This window comes from Panulirus ornatus, chromosome 2 (assembly GCF_036320965.1).
Source record: "Panulirus ornatus isolate Po-2019 chromosome 2, ASM3632096v1, whole genome shotgun sequence".
NCBI classification, from domain to species: domain Eukaryota; kingdom Metazoa; phylum Arthropoda; class Malacostraca; order Decapoda; family Palinuridae; genus Panulirus; species Panulirus ornatus.
In genome coordinates, this window is record NC_092225.1 from 14,536,699 (window position 1) to 14,563,001 (window position 26,303).

A 26,303-nucleotide genomic window follows, 5' to 3' on the forward strand; every position below is an offset into this window, starting at 1 on the left:
ATTTGGGAACTTCTCGTGTTTCATTTTCCCCGTGGACTCTTAGGAATATATATATATATATATATATATATATATATATATATATATATATATATATATATATATATATATATATATATATATATATATGCACACACACGCTGCCAGATTTCCTAGGACCGTAGTGGGCTCTCCTGCTGCACTCCACAGTGGGGCAAGATAAGGTGGTTTTCCTTTTGGCGCTGTATTTTTTTCCGTCTGCTGACAATAGCACAGCCTCGTCTTAATACATTCTTGTTCTCGAAATTACCTTTTACTGATGGAGTCCGGGAACACTTTGAGGGAATATCCTCACTTGGCCTCCTTTTCTGTTCCTAATATATATATATATATATATATATATATATATATATATATATATATATATATATATATATATATTATATTAAGACGAGTTAAGACGAGGTTGTCATTGCCAGCGTACAGAAAAGAGTAAGCGTCATCGCGAACTTTCCAATGCCCAAGGGAAGCCTACCTTATCTCGCTCCCTTATGGATTGCAGCAGGAGGACCTCTTTCCTCAGAGAAGGTGTCCTGTGTTACCTACGATGGAGTTTCTATTCGGTTTAGATCATATCCGAAAATGATTAGATCCATATGTATTAGTGATATGTAGGAATGGCGACACATATAAGGGGTTTGGGTGCAAACGAAGACTGTATGTTCCGGCAGGTTTCCGCAAAGCTAAGCTACATCCTCTCTTTATCGCTTGGCAGGTGCATGGGAAACGATTCATTGCACTCCCTTGGTTAACCTCAATATTTAACATTAACCTCTCGGCGCCCTACAAACCCAACAGGAAGGAAATTATATTAGATCCTGTTGGACTAGATACTAGTAGCCAAATCTACTGGAGTGTTTCAATAAAAGCAACAGCCCTACCCCTCCGGCAGACATTCACTTTGACACTTGCTACAGCGTCAGTAATGTATGCTGTTCACCCTGAGGTTGAAGGCTTCTCGGTATTTGAATGATCGGACATCTGTCTTCATCTGAGCGGTTGACAGCCCAGTTGAGGCCAGTGGCACCAAATGGGCTGAAAACACTCAAATCTCAATAGGAAACGGACCAGCATCCGCCATACCGTGAGGCACCTTACCGTGCCTGGATTACAGTACCGCCGGTGGGCAACGAGCGACCAATGCGCATGTATTGAGGTCAGGCACTCGTTGTCCTTCTGTGTCTGGCTGGATTCTTGCTTCATCATATTAACACCTCTTGACCACGACGCTACGGCCAGTGGGCGTGATGACCAGGCCTTTGTGTGTGTGTGTGTGTATGTGTGTGTGTGTGTGTGTGTGTTGTGTGTGTGTGATGGCCTATTTATAGTAACCTATTTACACTGAATGGTGAGGAAGTTTTGCCTTCATGGGGCGCTGCCTTTTGTGTGTGTTATTGTGAATATAACTGGCACACAGACCCACCCGGACTTTTTATTTGAAAGCTTGCGGTGACTAAATAGCGTCCCCATGTTTGTCAGACTGATCATCCTCCTTTTCCTGATATTTTATTTTTTAATAAATTTTAATGAGTAACACCTTGTTCAGTGAAATTAGATATTGATATTTGTAAATGTATGAAAGTTGCTGATAGGAGAGACAGGTAATTTTTATTTGACACACCTCTTAAGTGCTGAGAATCAATTTTTAACCCTTGACACCCCTCCCCCCCCCCCTCTTTGTCGCCACTGCACCCCATCCCACACACACACAAGTGAAGGACACTCAAAAGACCCATCCTGATCCTACTTGGAAAATAAAGCCTACAATAAAATGTACTGAGAAGGCTGCATAGGGCTTCGCCAGTCATCAAGCATACGCAAATTAAGCTGTATTGGAGTCCAGTTGAAAGTCATTCGTGTCGTAAACTGTGATCACATGGTAATGTGTAGGCGACCCGTCATCAGGGAGTCGTTACTGATTTGTCAAGTTTTGCATACATTGCCTCGCGTTGCCTCCTCTGGCAGGAAAAGATTCGAGATGACGCGAATGGTTTGGGATTTGGGTAAGTAGTTTTGGGTCTGGAATTGACCTGTGTGATTGGAGGGTTGTGAGGGTGGTGGTGGTGGTGGTGGTGGTAGGGCGGCTTATGTAGGTTGTCAGGTGAAAGTGTATGCTGTGTGTTTACCTTGCCTCTCTGGCGCACACCACCCCACCATCTGTGTGGCATTGAGCTTCTCACTTACAACCCGGCGTGGTGGTGCATCCTTGATCCTTCTGTAACGTGTTGTTCGTCGCTTGAGTGAATGCTGGTACAAGTAAACTCAGATTTATGGAGCTGTCCATGAGCTAAAACTCAGATTTATGGAGGCGTTCATTAGCTAGATTTAGATTTATGGAGGTTCAGCTAAACTCACATTTTTAGAGGTGTTCATCAGCTGAACTCAGATATCTGGAGATGTTCCTCGGTTTGATTGCTGGGGGTGTTCATCAGCTAAACTCAGATGTTTGGAGATGTTCCTCGGTTTGATTGCTGGAGGTGTTATCAGCTAGACTCACTATAGTGGAGGCTTTCTTCAGCTAAACTCAGATATGTGGAAATTTTCATCAGCTAAACTCGGATTGATGGAGGCGTTCATCAGTTAAACTCAGATTTGGGTAGATGTTCATCAGATAAAGACTTACAGTAGTGGAGGTTTTCATTAGCTCCTCTCAGATTTGTGGAGGTGTTCATCAGCTCATCTCAGATTTGTGGTGTCCATCAGCTTTTCCTTTGTTTCAGCTAATCACTTGGCTTCCACAGCCCTAGATGTGTACATGGGAACCATTTTGGGGGGTAATAGCATTTGTGTATTAAATGATGTGATCGTTTGTTAATAAATTGGAGGTGGCTGTACGTGAACTATCCGTCGCAGCTTGTCATGTGGCTGGCGATCGTGGGTGTCGTGATGGGAATGGCCTTGTGAGTCTGGAGGATGTGGTCACTACTCACTACTGGTTCTTGTGACTCTGTTGCCCCAGAGTACATCCTCCTTTCCAGGTAAACGCGCGCAAACACACACACACACACACACACACACACACACACACACACACACACACACACTGACCATGCACTACTACGGGTCCCTCCTGGGGTCGGGACCGTCTTGGGTTCGAATCTGAGGGCTTATCGATGAATGGGTACTTGGCATAGGTTATAGGGTGTGTGTGTTTATTTATACGTGTACAGGAGTAAAGACATGGTACGTAACACAAGGTTAAGAGAGGGGACAACACGAGTGTAAAACCTCCCATTAACGGGCAAATGGTAATCATACATACGTACTTGGTTTGGCGAGTGGTGGGGGCTGCAGCCCTTAACGGTTCTCCATCCTTAATGATCTAGAGTAAATCGTGAACCACTCCACCCATATTCCAGACCGTTGTATCCATTTTCTTTTTAGCATCTTATCCTTCAAGCTACGGCAGCACGGTCTTGTTTTCTGTCGGTTCGTCTGACTGCATATTTAAACAGGACTCGCAGCGCTCGCTTCTATGCCTGTCATTTAGTAGTTTGACGTCATTTGCACTATACTAACCCAAACTGGCTTTTGGTGTAGTTTCAGTGCCTTCATTCCTCTAGTACTGAGAAGAGGTTAATGTTGCGGAAGCTGAAGGCATGTATCCGTTACTGCTTTTGGAATGTCTCCTCTTCCAGTTCATGATTCTGGTGTTGCCATTCGGACGAGGGACTTAGAAGGACGCCTTCTCTTCGTCCTCGACTCCCATTCAGCTTTTCTCCGCCTGCAGTCATTGTATGTATGTGTTGTCTGTAAGGCGAAGCGATCCTTTGGCACAGAGGAAGTGCAACAACCTCTCCTTTGAAACCAATGTTAGGGCTTTTTGCTCTTAAGGCAAAAGTACCTCAAACAGAGTCTGCCTTACCGACGGCACTCCTACTATTGTGGATGACTGCTGATGATGCAAGACAGCTCAATTTGGTTCTCATTTCAACTCAAAGTAAATCTTTGATGACTAAGAATTGTCTCGCTTTATGACGCATCTCTTATCGTGTCTCCCTTTTCTTTAATGACTATTCGTGCAGTCCTACAAAGCACTTCATTCTCTGGACATGAGCAAGGCTTATGGACTAGAAGGCTTTTTTTTCCTCATGTTGCATTTGGTGGTTTGTTCGTCTTTCCCTCATCTCTGTAAAAACTGACACTTTTCCTAGTGAGACACTTGCATTAGTATATATCCTGTCCTAAAGAAGGGTGACGATTTTAACCCCTCCAACTGTCGTCTCGTTCTGACAACCACTTTCTCCATAGCCTTCGAATCTTGGTTCATCTGTCATATACACGTCGGCATCTTAAACTCTGTCTTCTCTCTAATAATCAGTATGGGTGTCGCAAGGCAAGATCCACCGGTGGTATCATGTGTTACTAATGTCAGTCAGGTCATCCTCTCTTGGGACTTGGGGAATCCATTGTTGTAATCCTTGGGATATAGAAAGTTTTTTTTACAGGACATGGCGCTGAGGACCGTTCTCGGAGCTCTCTTCTCCTTCCATTTTCCCTCCTCACTCTTCATCTCTGGCCGATTGACCTCCGTAATGTGTCTCTCTCATGGTTCTGTCCCGTCTCTTACGTTCTTCCTTTATGTCATCAGGGATTTCCTCTGCTCAGCAGATAAATCCCGTTGCACCCGCACGCTGACGACACAACTTCATTCCTCCTCCATTTCTTTAGCTATCTGTTGTAGCTCTTGCTCGTTCTGTAAAAAAAAAAAAAAAAAAAAAAAATGGATAGGCTTTCTTCGTGGGTCAGATGCCACTTTGTTAAAGTTTGATGCCTGGAAAACCCCGTTTCTACCCATTTCCCCATCGGAATCACTGGGAACCTTCACGGCTCCTCTGCTGGCTCCACCACTCGACACAGTAAACATACTGAATACCACCATAACCTCGAGTCTGTCTCGGAAATCCCTTATTACACAGTCAAGTCTGCCTCTTAAGAAACTTGGCGTTCTGTTCTCCAGATGCCGAAAATCCATCCTTCGAAATGTTGCTCCGATCATGTAAAGGATGACCTCTTGTTTTTCTTACGGAGTACCCGCTTTCATATAAGGCGAGGTTTAAGCTCTCCCCCTGAGAGAGAGAGTAAAGCAGTCATGTCTTATCAACGCTCCCGGTCTGACCTTAAAATATGTCCCACTTGTGGAGGCAGTCTGGGTTCTCTTTCCCTCTTCATTACTGCAGCTTCTGCTTGCTTGCGTGTCCCCGCCTTTAGATGGGCCAGTGTGACCCAGGATTACTGCTGTGTGTGTGTGTGTGTGTGTGTGGCGGCAGGGTCAGCTCGAGGATGGTGTACCGTTGTGATTTGTTTCTTTCCCTACACTGCCAGTCTTTGGAACTTTTTTTTTCACTTTTCTTTTTACATCTTAGATTTGCCATGGTAGTTTAAAAGGTAGTTTTTTTTTTCCTCTTTCATAGCTAGGGCTCTGGGTATACTTGCCAGTCTTCAGTCGCCCCTTTTGATATTTCTTATTTAACGCTTGGCCTAGATAAAGACTCGTGTCCATGGCTGAAGCCTTCGACCCGGGGGAAAAAAATATTAACCTTGTTCAACACACACACACACACACACACACACACACACACAAACACACACACACACACACACACACACACCTACCTCTTCCTTTCCCTTTATAGATATTCCTTGCATGACCGCACCTGTCGAACGTCCACTCACGCCATTCACGAGGGTGTTCGTCGTGCATTTGTGCACCGCTGTCCTTTGTTGGTGCTTGCATTCAGCTGTCGTAGCCAAATCACGGCGCAGTAACCCAATACTGACTATGTTACACGGGAAAGTCTGTGCCGCAGTTAGAGAACAGATGGATATAGCAAAGGATAAAGAACAGATAGAGATATAGCAAAAGGTAAAGAACTGTGTAGAGGTGTGTCGGTTGGCCCCATCGGTGTAGGGGTGTGTGGCTGGCATTTGCGGTCGCCTGGGGTGGTGGATTGTGGTGTGTGTGTGTGTGTACGTGAAGGGTGATGGATTTGTATTTCCCGTGGGATATTTCTTATTATCCCCGTTGTCAGGGAGGTGGGGATGTTGTTCATTGATGGTGATGGTCAGTCCTGTGTAGCCTAACGGAGGGCTTAATGTGCCCCCATCCTGTGCACCACATGGGAAGTATATGCTTGGTAGTAGTAGTAGTAGTATTACTGGTTAGTAGTAACTACAGGGGTAATAGTAGTAGTATTACTGGTTAGTAGTAACTACAAGGGGTAATAGTAGTAGTATTACTGGTTAGTAGTAACTACAGGGGTAATAGTAGTAGTATTACTGGTTAGTAGTAACTACAGGGGTAATAGTAGTAGTAGTGGTAGTACTGGTTAGTAGTAACAACAGTGGTAATAGTAGTAGTAGTAGTGTTACTGGTTAGTAGTAATAACAGTGGTAATAGTACTAGTAGTAGTAACCACAGTGGCAATAGTAGTGGTAATACTAGTTAGTAGTAACATCAACAGTAATGGTAATAATTGTAGTAGTACTATTAAGAATAATTGTTGTAGCACTAGGTAGTAGTAACAACAGTGGTAATAGTAGTACTAGTTAGTAGTAACACCAGTGGTAATAGTAGTAGTAGTAGTACTAGTTAGTAGTAACAACAGTGGTAATAGTAGTACTAGTTAGTAGTAACAACAGTGGTAATAGTAGTACTAGTTAGTAGTAACACCAGTGGTAGTAGTAGTAGTACTAGTTAGTAGTAACAACAGTGGTAATAGTAGTACTAGTTAGTAGTAACACCAGTGGTAATAGTAGTAGTAGTAGTACTAGTTAGTAGTAACAACAGTGGTAATAGTAGTACTAGTTAGTAGTAACAACAGTGGTAATAGTAGTAGTAGTAGTACTAGTTAGTAGTAGCAACAGTGGTAATGATAGTAGTATACTAGTTAGTAGTAGCAACAGTGGTAATAGCAGTAGTAATGATAATGGTAGTAGTGCTGATTAGTAGTGACAACAGTAGTAATAGTAGTGCTAGTAAGTAGTAGCATTAGTATTCGACATTTTGATGTACATGATCGTTTCATGTACCGTTCTTTAGTGATGTAAGGTCGTGTGTGTGTGTGTGTGTGTGTGTGTGTGTGTGTGTGTGTGTGTGTGTGTGTTTTAGTAGGACAGCAGCCACAACACCACATATTGTCTGTGTTAGGATCTTCGAGAGTCAGGATCCCCACATGACCTTTCCCCTCTCCCACGCTGAGCACTGAATCATGCCCTCCTTTGGGAAATGCCACGGAGGATGTCGGGATGCCGTGTGCCCGTTCTGGGAGCCACGGTGCCCAGTTAAAGTGTGTGTTTGTCTAGAAAGTCTATTTAATGGACGTCCTAATGTGTGTGTGTGTGTGTGTGTGTGTGTGTGTGTGTGTGTGTGTGTGTGTGTCTAGAAAGTCTCTTTAATGGACGTCCTAATGTGTGTGTGTCTAGAAAGTCTGTTTAATGGACGTTCTAGTGTGTGTGTGTGTGTGTGTGTATGTGTGTGTGTGTGTGTGTGTGTGTCTAGAAAGTCTATTTAATGGACATCCTAATGTGTGTGTGTGTGTGTGTGTGTGTGTGTGTGTGTGTGTGTACAAGGTGAGTGAGAAGTCTGGACTCAGTTTGAACATTACTTGAACTGAAAGTAAATGATGAATGCTGCATGATTAGTTGGGAGGTTTAAGACACACTATATGATGTGGTGGACTAATTGTCGGGGTTTGTCGGGTCAGCTGTTGTGAGTGTGTTCTGATGTGTGACTCTTAACATTGCCCAGTTTAGAGCGAATTTGTACAGTAAGAACTATACTAATGTCGAGTTATTGGATATCGAAAGATATTTAACTCCCATTTGAGCACGACCCCTGGGGTATGATGGCCTGGGCGTCTTGACCTGACCTTTAATGGTCAGATCAACGGCGATGCAGACAGTGCTCTGTGGATGATGCTTGCTGAATGGCGGTGTAGGTCAAATATCAAACCATGTACGGTGGTGGCTCGAGTCTTGGTAACTGTCATGACTTCTTCTATCGTACGTGTGGGTGAAGTGAGTGTATCATGCTCCGAACTATTGTAATCACCTGGTTTGATTTGTTTGAAGTATGTTTGATTACAGCTGGAGTAGTATTTTTTAGTTGAGGGGACAAAGACATTTACCCTGGATCTTGCCCAGTCTCTTCTTTTTATTCGCATTTACCATGTGTGTGTGTGTACACCTATACACACCCCCAGCTCACGCCAGGTAACCCCTATTTATCGAGCAGCCCCAAAATAGGAGGATGAACAGCTGTGTTGGCGCGTTGTGGTCTGGTTGCACTGGTTGGGATTTTCGAACCCGGGCCCGTTAGATTTGTGGCTCGCGGCGCTTACCACTGAACATCCGAGGCTTTGTGTGTGTGTGTGTGTGTGTGTGTTGGGGGGGGGGGAATCACTAGTGGTGCTTCAGGGTAAAGCACTGTATGGTACACTGAGTTCTGTGTTTACTTCAGTAATTCCTTTCTTCTGCGATTTTTCCCGCAGTTTACTCACACGCACTACTCGTGGCATTTCAATGGAAGTCATTTGTCTAATGGCACATGGTCATAGTGATACATGTACAGAACCTGTGATACCCAAATTTTATATATATATATATATATATATATATATATATGTGTGTGTGTGTGTGTGTGTGTGTGTGTGTGTGTGTGTGTGTATTATCCCTGGGGGTAGGGGTGAAAGAATACTTCCCACGTATTCCCTGCGTGTCGTAGAAGGCGACTGAAAGGGGAGGGAGCGGGGAACTGCAAATCCCCCCCCCGTTTTCAATTTTCCAGAAGAAGGGACAGAGAAGGGGGCCGAGTGAGGATATTCCATCAAAGGCTCAGTCCTCTGTTCTTAACGCTACCTCGCCAACGCAGGATATGGCGAATATATATATATATATATATATATATATATATATATATATATATATATATATATATATATATATATATATTCGTACGGTGGTTATGGTTGTCTGTGACATAATCTCTAGGAAAGATTTGATATCCGCAGGGTTAATTGTACATCGCCGAGGCCCCAGTGCGAGAGGATGAGATCATACATGCGTGCCGGTGTCTTAAACATGTACTTCATGGTGGGGGAGGAGTATGTATGTTACTAAGGTCTGGCGTCCCCTTGAGTGACGATGGTATGGCCATTGAGTACGCTGGCTGGGCCTTTGACCTGATATTTGAGAGGACCAACCAGGCCCTCGTAGATAAGGGGGTCGCACGTACCACAGTCGTGTGCGCAAGGGTCGTACCGATGAGCTGAGGAGTCGTACCAAGTTGATATATGTGAGTCGTGACGTACTAGTTGAGGTAGGCAACACCTGGGTATCCTTGACAGTGTGGGTTGCCTCTGGCCGGTGGGCCGAGACCTGAAGGGGTCAGGGAGGGCGCTGGGCTGAGGCGGCGGCGGGAGGCTAGGTCTTGCGAGAGGGGTATGTACACACACACACACCTGCACACAGCACCTCCCCGTGTGACGAACACTCGTGTGTGTGTGTGTGTGTCCAACCCGAGGACTTTAAAAATGGCGCGCGTCGATACAGATGAAAGAATACGATCAGGTTTCTCCGCCTTTTTGTAACATTAAGATAGATAATTGGAACTATCCTTTTTAAGCCGTATTGGAGTATCATTTGAGTGAACACTGAACATTAGCCCCCGCCTCTCTCTCTCTCTCTCTCTCTCTCAGGAAGATGGAGACGACTCTCCACAGAAACCAAAGGCCGAACTCACACATGATTTTGTCTTTTAATGTGTCGTGGGATGTAACTGTGCCAGACAATCGGTGAAATGACCTGATCGTTTTCTTGTGCTGTAGTGAGGGTGGGAGAGAGTAGTGTTAGTATGGGAAAATATGAAGATTATATAATGCGTCAAGGGAAATACGTAGATGGTGACAAGTTGCGTTATTCCTCAAAGAAATAGTGTAGGACGAAAAGAAATAAGAAATTGCGTCAATATAGAGTATTGCATTATTTGAGCACAGCGGTCCGACCTTTAGGATACAATCCTCTGTCCAACCAAATGAGGGGGTTAGGTCAAAGACCAAATGGTCGACGCACGTCAAGGATGGTGCGTTGTGTCGTGTTCTCAAGAGGAGAGGTTTACCTTTACGGAAGAGGTGTTCTGGCTCGGCAGGTGTTTGGGCGAAGATGGATAAGGTTGGAAACCGTGCAAGTGTGCCAGGGGCTATAGCATTACGACCCGCCCCGACCTGTGCCGGTGCTACCCTCAGGTGGTAGAGCCCACCTCCCTCCGCCCCCCCAGGACCTTTTACATAACTGAATGTGGCCTTTGAATGGTCTTGAACTCCCGTTGGCGTTCAGGATTCCTCGTATTGTTATATTTATAATGACGTTGGCGACCTTCATGACTCCTGACATTTTTGATCGATTCTAAATCCCGACACTATAACTAACCAACAGTTCGTCCGTGCTGCCAGCCAGGCGAGTACAGTGGTACCTCCTGGGCTGACGTCAGAAGCTGAGTCATGCCAGAAGGGGCTAGGAAAAAGGAAAACGTCGGTTGGTGGAGGGAGGTGGGAATAGCTGAGTGGTTTATGATGAGGTGCAAGGATGAGGAAGGAGAGATGATGAGATGAGATGAGATGGAAGGATAAGAGGAGAGACAGTGAGGGAAATGAATGATGTGGGGAAGATCGGGGAAAAAGTGGGGGTAGATGGAACTGATTAACGAGATGGAATGGAGACGCAGCGAAGGGTTTAGAATTGTTGAGCTATGGAGATGATGCGAGAGAGAATGAAGAAAATATTTTGCTGTGATAACGGTAATCAGAATCTTTAAAAAAAAGCACACAGCGGGAAGATGTATGAAAGAGGAAAATAAATGACTAAGTAAGAGAAAGTGACTGAGAATAAAGGCTAATGGAAGAATGTCCATGGCCAGTGGTAGTATTTTGAGGCATTTTTCTTATAGTGTTGGGTGTTTTGAACAGTGTGATCACTGCTGACCGTGACCCGGGGGTCATGGATCTCCGACGGAGGTATTTATTGGTCTCTTCAAGACAGGTTTTTCCGTACGCTCTTAAAGCACTTGACTGACTATCACGGCTGAAAGCCCAGATCCATCAGTTGCTGGACGGCATGCTGGTGAGGAGAGAGAGAGAGAGAGAGAGAGAGAGAGAGAGAGAGAGAGAGAGAGAGAGAGAGAGAGAGAGAGAGAGCACCGAACAGTGATTCTCTAGCTGTAGTGGTCGCTGGAAGTGTGTGTGATTTGCGACAGACAGGAAGGGGTGGACACGACGGTGTTTCAATCACTGCTATATTAAGATGATGATGTCAACAAGTTTCTTGCTACGTACCTTACGGCGGCCCTACACCCAACACTGGGCGTTTCAGGGACATAATCTTTACCCCCCCACCCACCACCGCTACTCTTTACCACCCCCATCACTCATCCTTTCCATGTAAGAACTTACAAGTCTCATGAGCACGATTGTACGACCCTTGGGGTGGTCAGAGGACAGGCCATTAAATCCATGGGTCGTATCGACGTGTTCAAGGGTCACTCTAAACAGGTTGATAAGCACTTGTATCTCCATGGTGTTTGCACTCGTAAACATGCAGTTGGTTAGCATATTGCATGTTATTGCCTCTTGTATTGTTTGGTATATATATATATATATATATATATATATATATATATATATATATATATATATATATATATATATATATATATATATACGCCCACACTCATATACATACCGTATACATATACATACACAGATACATACATCTATTCACTTGTATATATTCATATTTGCTGCCTTCATCCATTCCTGTCGCTACTGCGCTACACAGGAAGTATTATATATATATATATAATATATGTATATATTATCCCTGGGGATAGGGGAGAAAGAATACTTCCCACGTATTCCCTGCGTGTCGTAGAAGGCGACTAAAAGGGGAGGGAGCGGGGGGCTGAAAATACTCCCTTCTCATTATTTTTTTTTAATTTTCCAAAAGGAACAGAGAACGGGGCCAGGTAAGGATATTCCCTCAAAGGCCCATTCCTCTGTTCTTAACGCTACCTCGCTAACGCGGGAAATGGCGAATAGTTTAGAAAAAAGAAATGTATATATTATCCTTGGGGATAGGGGAGAAAGAATACATTCCTCGTATTCCCTGCGTGTCGTAGAAGGCGACTAAAGGTGGAGGGAGCGGGGGGGGGAGGCTGGAAATCCTCCCCTCTCGTATTTGATTTTCCAAAAGAAGGAACAGAGAAGGGGGCCAAGTGAGGATATCCCTCAAAGGCTCTGTCCTCTGCTCTTAACGCTACCTCGCTAACGCGGGAAATGGCGAATAGTATGAAGGAAATATATATATATATATATATATATATATATATATATATATATATATATATATATATATATATAACCTGAAGTGCTATGCAGAAAATAACTCATTGATTTAATTTTTGTCCTACTGCTCCGTGAGCGTACGAAAACATGGTGGTGTAAAGCGACAGACGGTGAGTCGGTCCTGGGAGCCCCCCTTACATTGCCACTTGATACTGGGTGCTATATCCAGCTGAGCTTTTACCCCACCATTAGTTCAGGAGATACGACACGTGCAGCGTGGCCCCCTACGAGTGATTAGGATGGGCCTCCTTGAGTACGGCGATTCTAGCCTCGAGTTAGACGCTACGGGTCTTGAGTTTGACGTTTCGAACTTCGAGTCCTGTGTTACGAGCTTTGAAATTGATATAACGAGCTTGTGAGTACGATGGTTTTACCCTTGAGCACGAAGGCACTAACGTTAAGTGCTTTGGTACGATGGTAGGATCCTTGAATACAAGAGCACGAGCAGTGTGCACGACGATACCATCCGTGAACCCGAGGGTACGAGACATGAGTACGACGGGGCGCTCTTTGAGTACGACGGTACTACCCTAGAGTACGACGGTACTATTCTTGAGTACGACGATACTACGCTTGAGTACGAAAGGTACGGTTCTTGATCATGATGGTCTGGCTTTTGGGGTCAGGTCAGGGATCATCCCACCATACTCAGAGGTCATAACTGACCTGACCCGTAAAGGGTAGGTCAAAGGTCGTTTCATCATCCCCCAAGGGCCCCCCACCTTCGTGCTAAAGGGGTTAATATGCTTTTTCAAAGTGTACGGGAACCTCAAGTTATGTTACGTTATGCTTTTAATACCTTTGATGACATCCGTTTTGAAAGGCTTGTATCAGATACAGTTTTCCTTTACCGCTACATTAGCATTTAGAAAACGAACTTGAGAATATATTTGTGTTCATGAACGTATTGTTGAAGTTCGGTGCAGAACAGAGCGCCGAGATCTGATTGCAAGGTGCCGCTAGCAACTATAAACTGAAAACAACTTCCCCTCCAGTCTCACAGACGTTGTGTAAATGTTTGGCTTGGAGGGGCTGGTCCGCAGATGGATCCCCTGTGTAAGCAGTTTGTTTCGGCTGGGTAATCGGGGCTTTTAATATTTTTTTATAGTATTTATAAGAATAAGGAAGAAATGTACGTGCCGTATTTATAAAAATGGGAAAGAGGAAAGGTATGGGTTTCTATAGGTTATGGAGCGCGGGATATGTTCTAGGATTTTCATGTACGACCCCTTGAGCACGATGGCGCACGGCACTTGAGCACAATGGTGCGACGGTACGATACTATGGCACAACGGTACTACCCCTGATCACGACGGTACGATGATTTTACTCAGCGGTACTACCCCTGAGCACGACGGCAAGGCCTTGCTGTTGTGCCCAAGGGGTTAATTATGCTGGTAATTTGTTATTTTACAGTTAATTACTCAGTATGAGTCTGGCGGCAACATGATACCGTTAATGGATATTAAATGCTTTAGGGCAGTGTTTCTCAAACTTTGATCATCACTTCTTTCTTCAGACTCATTAGTGTGGCCTCGATTTTTTTTTGTATAAACTTAAACTTATGGCATTCGATGGTTAATAAATGTATGTATGTTAACACACACTCCTTTGTTTAGAAGCTCTATCCTAACTCGCTAAGGGTAGGTGATGGGAGGTAATTTTTTCCTATGTCTTTCATTAATGCTTATTAGCATGAATGGTTATATATCGAAGTTTATTTTTATTTGTCTATAATCTGCTGTCACTCACGAGGAAAACCCTGAGCAAAAAAGTTTAAAGAATGCGTCTGTCTTGCGTCCCACTGTACGAGAAACTGCGTAGAGTTACTGAACATTGTGTTGGTAAGGCGGGGGGAGGGGGGGGGGGTGTTCCTCGTATGGAGTTGGCCTTGGGGTGGGGGGTGATTGGGAGGATGCCACGGAGCTAGGCTGTATATTTATCTGTACACGTGCGGTTACACTTTTAATATTCTGACGTCGTAATTTCCTCTCTCTATATTACTACTGTGTTGAGAATCATAAAATGACAAAAGAAAAATCAGCTACTAAAGTTCTTGGAAATGGTACAGACTCGTTAAACGTGTTTTTTTTTTTTTCTGTGAAGTTGGCAATACTCTAGGTACGCAGAAATTGGAGGAATTTCTATTTAAAAACTAGTACCGCTAAAATTGGTAAGGCATCTTAGTTAACTAATAGGCAGCACGTCGTATTTTTTATTGAATATTTAGGTTTGACTTGCAGAAAAAAAGAATTTTCAGTGCTGTAGGAGCACCTTGAAAATGTGAAAAGTTTGTAAATAGAGCTAAGAATTGATTAAAATCAATGACTTAAGATATGAAACTATCCGCGGCTCCAGTGTTGCCATACGCGGATCTCTCATTTTGTCTGTGTCTTGTGTAGAGTTACCATCTGGCTGGATTGTTCTTTGTTTTTCCCTCAAGTCATCTCTTGTTAGATGTATTTAGTGTTCGGGAAATATGAGTTCGAAACTTCTACTGAAGCACAGATTTTCTGCTAAGAGTTGGGTTGATGTTAGTGGGGATGGAAAAGACTAGAAATATAGCATTTGTTCACTTTTTTTGTTTCTGTTTTGTTTTTATTGTGTATAGTAAGCACATTGTTGGTCGTGGTATGTTTAACTATGAAGTTGATTAACTTGTAAGTTTTGATGTTCCAACATAGATTGCTGTTTTCTATGTATTGTTTCATTATTGATTGCTGTAACCTTGAATGGAGTCTTTTATGTTCTTTGTGTACACTTATTATTTACAACAGTACAGCTTTACAAAGTTTTCAGTGATAATAGTGTGCATTATTAACGGACATTAGTCAGTATATTATGCTGCATCATGTACTTTCATTTTATATTTCTACTATACCAGTATAACTGTGAGTTTAACGAATTTGTTATACCTACACTGTAGTTGGATTGGTCGAGGTATGTATATGGTAGTGGTGACGAGGCGTGGCGTTCTTATATTGATGAGGGTGCAATCGGTGGTGAGCGGTGACGTTCGTACTTCCTGTTGGTATTCTGGGTGTTGACGCCGCCGCCTCCCACACCCCAGGGGGTGGTGGTAGGGTTGAAGGAGGCTCCCTTATATCACCTTCACTCCTCCTTCCTCCTCTTCCTGCTCCTCCATCCCTACCGCCTTTACGGCAGGTAGGAACGTCTCTGCTCCGTTCCATCGGATGTAGCATTTTAGTCGCTTACTCTTGTAAGCAACCACTTAGAAGGTTACGGGGTAAAAGTTCTGGAGTGTGGCAAGACACGCTAGGTATTGTGGATTACAGGATGGTATGATGGGTTTACGGTGATGAGTTCGGTGGGTGTTAAGAATGGATATGGTGGGTTGTGTTGGGGGATGTACCTGTAATTGTGTGGTGGAGGCAGTTCCGGTAAATGGTTTGGTGCCGTGGGCTTTGCTGTGTCTGGTGTGGTGGTGATACTTTGGTTATGGGTAAGCTGGGTGCTAACGGCAGATATGGTACAGTGGGTGTGTTAGTGGGTGTAAATGTCGGGTTTTAAAGTGGATATAGTGGCCAGTTGTTACAGTGGGTGCTGTGACAGGTGAGGCTTGTACCGTGCGTGTGTGGGTCGGGTTTCTCAGTGGGTGTCGTTGATGCAAGTTGCTAAAGTTTACAGGGTTCATCATGAAGTGGGTATGGTCAGGGTTAGTGCGTGTTGCCACGATGGTATATGTGGTATTGCGGTGGGTGTGGGGCTCAGGTAGGAGTAGAGAAGCTTTTCAAGATCACTTGGAAGTAGGTAACTTGTTCGGAATCGATACGTGATCACCTTGGAATAAGTTATCGTTAAATTTAACATAAAGGGTGCGTGCGGAATGTAAGGTTGAGTATGAGGGTGTGGGGGAGGGTTAAGGTGTGTGTTGAAGGGGGGGGGGGTGGAGGAAGAGAGGGGTGGCGACCTTGACCGGGGCCGTGAAGGCTATGGCGGTAGGATTTATTAAAGGCCCGAGAGTTGGCACGGACGGACCGGCCATACGCCGTTTGGTTCTTTAGAATTATTGTGTCTGGCCGGCCTGGAGGCAGGAGGCGGGTCGTCGAGTAAGGTGGTCGTTGTGGTTTAGTCGTTGTTTGTTACGTGGGAATGATAAAATGTGAGTGACTGATTAAGCCGTTGGAGACGGGTTTGATTGAGCGGCGCAAGTTTTGTGTGTGTATCAGACACAATCAAACCTGTTGGGAGGGTTCTCTTCCTCTCTCCATCGGCCTGCGGCTCCTCACGCTTCTCTTCCTCTCTCCATCGGCCTGCTGCTCCTCACGCTCCGCTCGTGGTCGTCATCGCTCGCCTGCCGCTGCGGTGGGCCTGCCGTGACTGTGTTTGTGGCCGGCCGGCTGCCTGACGCTGGCTGATGATGACGTTTAGTACTGTTCATTGGAAGCGGCCGCCGCGGGCCGCTCGCCCGCCACACTGACCCAGTTTTATTCTTGGTGCAGCAGCAGCAGTAGGACACCACCTGCTTCTGCTGCACCATTGTTATTATTCACACTCGTCCATCTGGTTCAGCTTCTCCAACACTAACATTTAACTTAAAAGTATTTTATTTATTTATTTTTTACGCTGATGTCGCGCCTTTTATTTTTTTTTTCACATTTGCCTGATTTGTGGTCTAGTGCTTTCACCTCTTCGTGTTTCGTCACAGTTTCACTCTGGGGGTTTTGTGAGCGTGTGTAACATTTAGTATGAAGCGGCCTCTGGGGGGATCCTCTCTCCTCTACCCCCACCCTCTCTTCCTCCCACTCTCCCTGCTCGGCTCTCACTCATACCGGTCCAACTGCCTGCCCGCCCGGCCGCCCCACTCCCCTGGCCCCGCTCCACCCCTTCTCCGCTGATCTTGTATGCTACCGGAACGTTCAGTGTGTCGTGGAACGTGATTGTGGTAACATCGTCCATACAGGTGTAGGCGCTGCGACTGGGTCGTCGCATTGGGTCGTGCCGGCGAGGGTCCTGTCGGGTGAGAGGCGCATTGGGTCGATCGACCGGTGCGGTGCGATAGACTTGGTGTGGGATATATTTTCGTGTAGGATCGGCAGCGCGCGCCGCGCCACCTGCCGTATGACCTGACCAGCGACAGCTGCTGCTTCTGTTGCAAGCTACCAAAGCGGGGAAGCACCCCAAGTTAAGGTAAATTCCACGACTGTTTGATAACAGTTCCATAACCTCCTCAGTTATGGTGAATTGGCACAAAGTCATATGCTGCTCTTGTTGGTTATTTTGTTGGTGTTGAACGATCAACGAGTCTGTTACGGGTAACGGAAGACCAGGGATTTTTTTTTTTCTATTTTATTTTATCGAGACGTGTGACAACTCAGGTGAGGTGTATGGCGGTGTTGGTGACTGGAGCAGGGACGTCCTGGGTCTTGCTGGGCTGGGGGTTGTCGTGCATCATGGCACCCCCTCCCCTTCCCACCCCAGTCTTGATGGCAGGGAGGGAAGGGCAGGGTTACAAGTTGCCTGAGGTTACAGTCTTGTGACGTGGAAAGCATGATCACCAACACACGAGTTGAACTTTCATAATTTATGTGCAAGATTAGTGTGTGTGTGTGTGTGTGTGTATGTGTGTGTGTGTGTGTGTGTGTGTGTGTGTGTGTGTGTGTGTGTGTGTGAATGTTATCTTTAGATATTAGAGAGAATTTAAAGGTTACCAAATATTATCAAACAGCTCCAGAGTAGACTAGATGTGTGAGCTCCATTTATGAGAGTACGGTAAATGGTAAACTCAGACTTGGTCTGTGTGTATACTAAAGGATGTGGCCCGGGCCATGGAGGGTGTGTGAGTGTGGTGGATGGTGGTGGTGTGTGGCCCTGGTCACACCACCACCGCTCTTCCTCATATTTCCCCCTGACCACAACTCTCTCTCAGTTCAAGTGCCTCATCTCCAAGACTTTCTTCCACTCGGCACGTATACATGTATTTCCTGGGAGTATATAATGGCTTTTGTTGCTTCTCCCTTCGTATCCTCTTCTGCAGGTGTTTGCACTAGTGAGGCATGGAGAGTGTCGATTTCCAAGGCGTGTCCTATGTATGGGTGGACGTAGTTGTTTGCAGGAGTGAGTGAATTAGGGAGTTGATTTTCTTGACGTATGCTTTTGTTTAGGTTGGCGAAGTTTTGTTTGCAGTCATGAGATAATGAGAATGTGGGCAGGTAATTGAAGGTGTGTCGCCGGCTGTCTGGCTAGGGTGACTGGAGCGAGAAACGTGATAATCATGTGAAACTGGCCAGTCCTCTCTCCTGATCCTGGTGTCACCAGTGGGTAAACCTGACTGGCTGCCAACCACTGTGTGTGTCTGGGATTACTTCCCTGGGGCGCCCTCAAGGCGAATCGTCGGCCGGGGCTTTGGGAGACTCCCAACCACATACTGCCGCCTTGTGGGCATTATTGATAGTCACGTATCCTCCGATGCCACCATAATTTTAGGGATCATACTTTGAAATATCCAACATCTGGGTCAGTTCGATGATGGGACGCTATCGAGGAAGGTCATCTGTATCGTAGGGCCAAACTCGTTCCTCGAGGCTTGTGTACAGGATTATATTAAGATACAGAGATCTATTGTTACGGTTATGGCGTACTGTAGTAGCGTGAGAAATGGAGGGGGTAGCAATGTGTGAGGGGGTAGAAAGGCAGCAAGGTGTGAAGAGGGGGCAGGATAGCAGTGTGTGAGGGTGGGCAAGATAGCAAGGTTTGAGGGGGTCGTACAAAGTGTGAGGGGAGAAGAGGCCAAGACAGCCAAGTGTGAGGGATTGGGACAGGTTGTTGCTAAAGGACAGGTACACTGGCGAGGATTGGCAGTGTGGGGGAGTGGCTATACCGAGGTGTGACTGGTAATGATAACAACGAGGCAGATGATGCCAAACTATACCCACATGACGCTTGGCTCCTGAAATCAGTCTTGCCAGCACACACAGCCCTCGGTCAGGTTTTGACAACACACACACACACACCTGTCAGGTGGAACGTGGAACCACTGCTCATGTTTTAAGGGACAGGTTAAAACTAAAGAGAACACACCCACACCGTTTAGGTCTTTAAGACAGACTTTGGGCAGGGACGGGTGTATGGAGACCTGGAGTCCAGGGAGAACATCGAACTGCCGTTAGGTTATAGAGCGTCCGAACCCCCGATCTTGTACCCGGGGATAGCGGTGCGTGCTGCGTGCCCGGCCTGTGAAGTAGACAAGGCATCATCGAACTGCCATTGTTGCATGGTTAGGTGATAGCCAACATGCCCTCACATCTGGTCGTGTGGGATGCAGGCTGATGATAGGATAAGTGACGTGTTGGGAGTGCTCGAAGAACCGCCGACTGTGTTTAGAACCCATGCGCAATCAGCGCGACTGAAGGTGACATTTGTACAGTTATCGCAGTTTTATATATATATATATATATATATATATATATATATATATATATATATATATATATATATATATATATATAGTTTTATATTTAATCGCTAATTGTGTGTTTTATTAGAATAGAACTAAGGCTCATCAGCTGGATATTTGTTCCTTTGGTACGTATTAACCGTATTAACGGTTTGGTCTCCAGGCCATCATGTATAAGGGTTACGCGGCCTTGCTCAAGGAGAGTGAAGAAAAGATAAGAACTCGTTGGGGTAAGACGTGACTTTTTTTTGTCTCCATTGGTGATGTGATGTGACGGGAAAGTCATTCAGTGGTAACGCGCCAGGTGTTTGACACGCTGAAGAGCAACTGTCTGTAGTTCGACTTTTCGCCTTTTGGATTTCGACTTGACAGACTGAACTTGGCGATTCCCAGACGTCACCAGAAGATTGAATAACTCCCCCATCACACCTTCGTCTTGTGGTGTACTGGGTGTTGCTTGGGGTTCTGGTGTACGACGTGTCACCCTACGTAGTACCCCGGTCGTTGTTAACGGTTTTCAGAACACGATTGCCTGCGTCTAACGTATCTTGGGGCTGAGGAGGATAGGATGGTTAGGATGCAAGTGACATGACCATTCTACGTTTGCTGTTGCCAAGCTGGGAAGGATCTTAGTTTGCCCCTGCTATGTTGTGTATACGGTGCGGTATTCACTACGGGAAGCCGATCATCCTAGACTTGCGGTTATTTATTGCCTTGTCACAACAAAAATTGATATATACAAGCTTGCTGTAGGCAGCGCTTGTACAAAGTTGTCAAGGTGATAATTAGCCTCTAGTTTCTTGATTGCCAAAATTTTGGCAACTATTTGGATCAGATTTGTCACAGTTTCTTTATACATTCAAAGCTGTGCAACTTGTGAATTTTTTTTCGGGTCGATGGATCTGAAATTTCGGTCAGGTTTACAAGGCCTTGAGTACTAGAATGGTACTGAATTCTTTATGTGTACAGTAATGGAAGATTGGGTCGGAAAATGTGCGGTCAATGTATACTGCAGATGTTACATCGGAAAACACTACTTGTGGATACGTTTTGCCGGCCGGTGAATGTCGTAATGTTTCATTAAGGAGGATCGGAATTGTATTCGTGGAGGCAAAACTGTTGTAGAAATGTGGTATCTTTGTTTCTGGCACCCGTGTGTGCCAGAGGCTGAGGAAGCCCTCATCACATCGGGTTTAGTTACGTGTACAGTACGAGGGGTAGAGGGGGTTCGACTACTCGTGGGGCCCTTAAGCTTAAGAGATATCTCAGTTTAATTGAAGCTGGCAGTATCCTCGAATTAGAGGAGGTCTGTTGCTGTACACATTTGTGTGTGTGTGTGTGTGTGTATGTGTGTGTGTGTGTGTGTGTGGATACATGTCTTTGTCAGTGTGCTTTTGTCTTTGTTTTAGTTTATGTTTCTATATCCAGCGGTGTTGAGATTGCTCGATGCTGTGCAGCTTATTGTTGTAGGTGTTCCGGGAAGGGGCTTCAACCGGATGTAGTGTGGGATGGGGCGTTTTGCAAGCTGATAAGCTAATGAGGAGAGGCTTGGGACATATCCTGTAAGGCCTTGAGGAAGTATTTCCGATGATGGTCGTTTTGGCACCACGTCACGTCGAGGCCGTGCGTGTGTGAAGCCATCGGAACGACCTCGAGTAAATGAACGCGGATGCAGTACGACGACCCTTGAGCACGACGGTACGATGGTCTTGGCCTTGGACCTAGTCAAAGGTCGTGTCGTCGTGTTCAGTGGCTCGTTGCTGCCTTGCTCTAGGGCTGGTGCTGTCGTGCTCAAGTTCATCTATAATAGAAGTAGGGGCACCAGGGTAAGTGTCCGTATTGATCCTTCGTCCATCATTAATTAGGAAGGAGAAGAAGCAGGGTGGAGACGAGGGAGAGGCGGTCGGCTCTTTGTTAAGACAAATGAGGTCTTGAGAGAGAGAGTGATTCACGCATCACGTTGACTCGGTGGTGAGTCACGAGGGACGCTCCCTCCCTCACCAGGCTACGGTGTGTAACAGAGCAAGTGGTGTTTCTTTTTACACTTCGTACACTATGCGGATTTCCTTCGGGTTTGGAGTGCACGAAGGATATGTATGTACGTTCGCAAATCCCACCTCGAGCGATTTTCTCGGTGACTTTTAAAAGTCGACCCGATAGGCTGTGGTCGAGGTAAATTGTATTTTCGCCGATGAAGCAATAAGTAATCTTTCATTCGTTCCTGCCAAAGGTCCATTTTTTTTTTTACCCCCAATGAATTGCGTTTCTTCTTCCATTCTTGTCCTCTTTAAGCCGGAGGGAGAGGTGGGTGGTTGGGGGGGGGGGGGGAGGAGCCTTTTTCCGAGAGCATGCATCTAGAATGTCGATTTAGATAGGATTAGAATATTAACTTAGATAGAAATAGTGGATAACAGATAACACCTCTTCAGAGACCAGCGTTTTCATAGGCCAGTTATAGTCCTTTTGTTAACGATTATTTATTTCCCCAAAGTACTGTTGGTTCGACACCCTACCACCAGTTTGCGGCTGCGTACACTCCTTAAGCCATCAGCTCGTGAACCGGTTTGAAGATTTTGTTTTAGTTTAATTTAAGAGGCCAGGATGAGGTGCGTGTATGTCTTGTTTAGAAAACTTGGCGCGGGGGAGGGGTGGGTGTGGGTGGCTTCGCACATCATGAATATAAATGAAGGTTCACTGTTGCACGGACTTAAGCTCTTGGTTATTGTGTACACACGCAGGAGTTAGTCATGTCATGTGTAATTTTCGGGTTTGATAGTGTTTACAGGCCTCCCGTCCGCCCATGACTTTAATCCTCCTGGTGATCTGCAGACTAAAAGGTTAATTACAGGTTGTCTGTCATCCTGTTAGTGGTAGATTTTCGACGTGTGTGCCATGATAATCGTGGGAGAGTAAAATAGCCCTTTTTTTTTTTAATGGTCATTCGTCACTTTGAAATGTCTCGAGGAGGAGGGATATAAATCTTTTTCGTAAGTGTGGAGACCCGGTTCGTGATCCACCGGTACTGTATCGTGGGTAGTAGTTTTTTTTCGTATCCATGGAGGCCACCTCGTTACAGGTAATACACACACACACACACACACACACACACACACACCCACACACTTAAGCTCGTGAATTATTAGTTAACCCGTAACTTATCATGACCTCCCAGTTCTACAATATCTGTGATACCTTAACTGTATATAATCAGCCTAATGGCTGCCAACATCCAATAAACCGTTATGTATTTATTTACACACATATGCACTTAGCCTGGGGCGTGGGTGAGTGTGTATTTATACACATAGGAGTAAACAATTAGTACATAAGTACAGGGTTAAGTAATGGGGCAACACGAGCGTAGAACTCTCCCCATTACACAATATTTGCCAGTCACATAGAGTAATCAGACACACGCCTTTTCCTCCCTCAGTCTCTCCTTTTGTAGTTACGTATTTATACAGCATAGTGAGGGGGGGTTCTATGCTCAAACCCCCCATGCTTTTGAACGCGTGTGTGTTTGACTGTGCGAATTTAAAGTGTCTTTAGAGGTGGTTTTGTTTCATATGATTTTGTCTCTTCCTCTATTGGTTGGTGCCCGTTGTATATATGCCGCTGGTAAAGCGAGCCGACTTGGGAGGCAGCGATGCTTTGCAAGGCCTTCATCACCGGCGCCACGGAGTGTTATAGTGTTTTAGTGCTGGTGTCGGCACGACAGCGTAGTATGATAACTGCACTTATTCTTACTGTGAAGGATTCCACCCCCACGTATCTCCTGCGTGTCGTAGAAGGAGACTTAATTAAGGTTGGGAGCTGAGCCGCTGGGAAATACTCCTCCTCTGTATTATCACTTTATAAATATAGGAACAGAAAATAGAGCCAAGTGGGCATTTGTCTTCAAAGGCTCGGTCGTGTGTTTGCCGGTCGCCAGGGAGAGCAGGCAGGGTCACGTGACTGGACGCTACAAATTCTCCAGCTGATTTGCAGCACGCTATTTGTGGGTTGATTGAACCTCTCGTAGTGTTGATTACTGTTTGTGTATTACGGGCTGAGAGTTTTTATACCATGACTGTAATTTTCTGTGTACACACACACACACACACACACACACACACACACACACACACACCAGCCGATATCCAGAAACCCATTTATCGACTAGCCCCAGGGGGAGGATGAACATACAGGATTGACTGTGGACTGACCCCCGCGGCCGGGGTTCGAACCCGGACGGATCCAAGTGTGATTCACGGTCAGCAACGCTAACCGTTACACCATGGAACTCTGTGTGTGTGTGTGTGTGTGTGTGTGTGTGTGTCGGACAGGCATGAGCACACAGGGCAGGACTCAGGCAGGGACATGAGCACTGGAGAGGTTGGAGGGCGTTGACATAGTGTACTAGGTGGCAAGAACGTTACATAAAGAAGTGGGTCATGTATTTTGGAGTGGTTGAAGTAACCTGGTTTGATCACTCGGTTGTCCGTGTCGTATTCCCAGTGTAGGTAGTTATAGTTCATGTTCTTCGTATTTTCAAGCTTTTTGAAACCATGATCCTTATTTGAAGCCTTTTGACACCATGATCACGTTATTTCAGGCTTTCTGACGCCGTGATCACGTTATTTGTAGTTTTTTTTGGCACCATGCCCACATTATTTCAAGCTTTTTGACACCATGCCCACATTATTTCAAGCTTTTTGACACCATGACTACGTTATTGAAGCTTTCTGATACCATGACCACGTTGTTTCAAGCTTTCTGACATCATGATCACGTTATGTGAAGATTTTTTTGACACCATGACCGCGTTATTTCAAACTTTTTGACACCATGACTACGTTATTTGAAGATTTTTGGCACCGTGACCACGTTATTTCAAACTTTTTGACACCATGTCCATGTACGAAGGTTTTGACACCATGGCAACATTATTTGAAGCTTTTTGATACCATGTCCTTGTTATTTGAATATTTTTGACACCATATTCACCTCATGACTGAGCAGCCGTGGATATGATTAAGTCGAGGAGTAACTGGTTGGATTTTTTCCTGATGGGGTAATGTGGAGAAACGTCCATGACGTTATCTGGCTCATATTATTGCATTTAGCGGTATATTTGACGTGTGTGTGTGTGTGTGTGTGAATGGAATTCATGGCACGATCCCTGGAGAAGGGTTGGCATATAGCCTCTCAAGGCCCTCCCCCCTCGTGGGGGCGAGTTAGGGGGTCCCAGTTTGTAGGGGAAAAACGTAGTCCCGATAAAAGAATTTTTGCCAAAGGTTATATATATATATATATATATATATATATATATATATATATATATATATATATATATATATATATATATATATATTTTTTTTTTTTTTTTTTTTTTTTATACCTCGTCGCTGTCTCCCGCGGTTGCGAGGTAGCGCAAGGAAACAGACGAAAGAAATGGCCCAACCCCCCCCATACACATGTACATACACACGTCCACACACGCAAATATACATACCTACACAGCTTTCCATGGTTTACCCCGGACGCTTCACATGCCTTGATTCAATCCACTGACAGCACGTCAACCCCTGTATACCACATCGCTCCAATTCACTCTATTCCTTGCCCTCCTTTCACCCTCCTGCATGTTCAGGCCCCGATCACACAAAATCCTTTTCACTCCATCTTTCCACCTCCAATTTGGTCTCCCTCTTCTCCTCGTTCCCTCCACCTCCGACACATATATCCTCTTGGTCAATCTTTCCTCACTCATTCTCTCCATGTGCCCAAACCATTTCAAAACACCCTCTTCTGCTCTCTCAACCACGCTCTTTTTATTTCCACACATCTCTCTTACCCTTACGTTACTTACTCGATCAAACCACCTCACACCACACATTGTCCTCAAACATCTCATTTCCAGCACATCCATCCTCCTGCGCACAACTCTATCCATAGCCCACGCCTCGCAACCATACAACATTGTTGGAACCACTATTCCTTCAAACATACCCATTTTTGCTTTCCGAGATAATGTTCTCGACTTCCACACATTTTTCAAGGCTCCCAAAATTTTCGCCCCCTCCCCCACCCTATGATCCACTTCCGCTTCCATGGTTCCATCCGCTGACAGATCCACTCCCAGATATCTAAAACACTTCACTTCCTCCAGTTTTTCTCCATTTAAACTCACCTCCCAATTGACTTGACCCTCAACCCTACTGTACCTAATAACCTTGCTCTTATTCACATTTACTCTTAACTTTCTTCTTCCACACACTTTACCAAACTCCGTCACCAGCTTCTGCAGTTTCTCACATGAATCCGCCACCAGCGCTGTATCATCAGCGAACAACAACTGACTCACTTCCCAAGCTCTCTCATCCCCAACAGACTTCATACTTGCCCCTCTTTCCAGGACTCTTGCATTTACCTCCCTAACAACCCCATCCATAAACAAATTAAACAAC

The 26,303-nt window shown here is 45.2% G+C and overlaps 1 protein-coding gene across 7 annotated transcripts in view; it reads left to right on the top strand.

The window, feature by feature from the left end:
- The window catches only part of LOC139753496 (moesin/ezrin/radixin homolog 1-like), a 204,117-nt gene that overhangs the window by 21,902 nt on the left and 155,912 nt on the right, over positions 1 to 26,303 (top strand). For 2 of the 7 annotated variants that reach the window (XM_071670142.1, XM_071670185.1), the window contains exon 1: positions 17,367 to 17,588. The exons of 4 other annotated variants lie outside the window; for them this stretch is intronic. The gene's annotated coding sequence lies outside the window, so the exon portion shown is untranslated. Of the gene's footprint in view, positions 1 to 17,361; positions 17,589 to 26,303 lie in introns of those variants that run through there. One more of the 7 variants, XM_071670208.1, reaches the window with a different exon arrangement.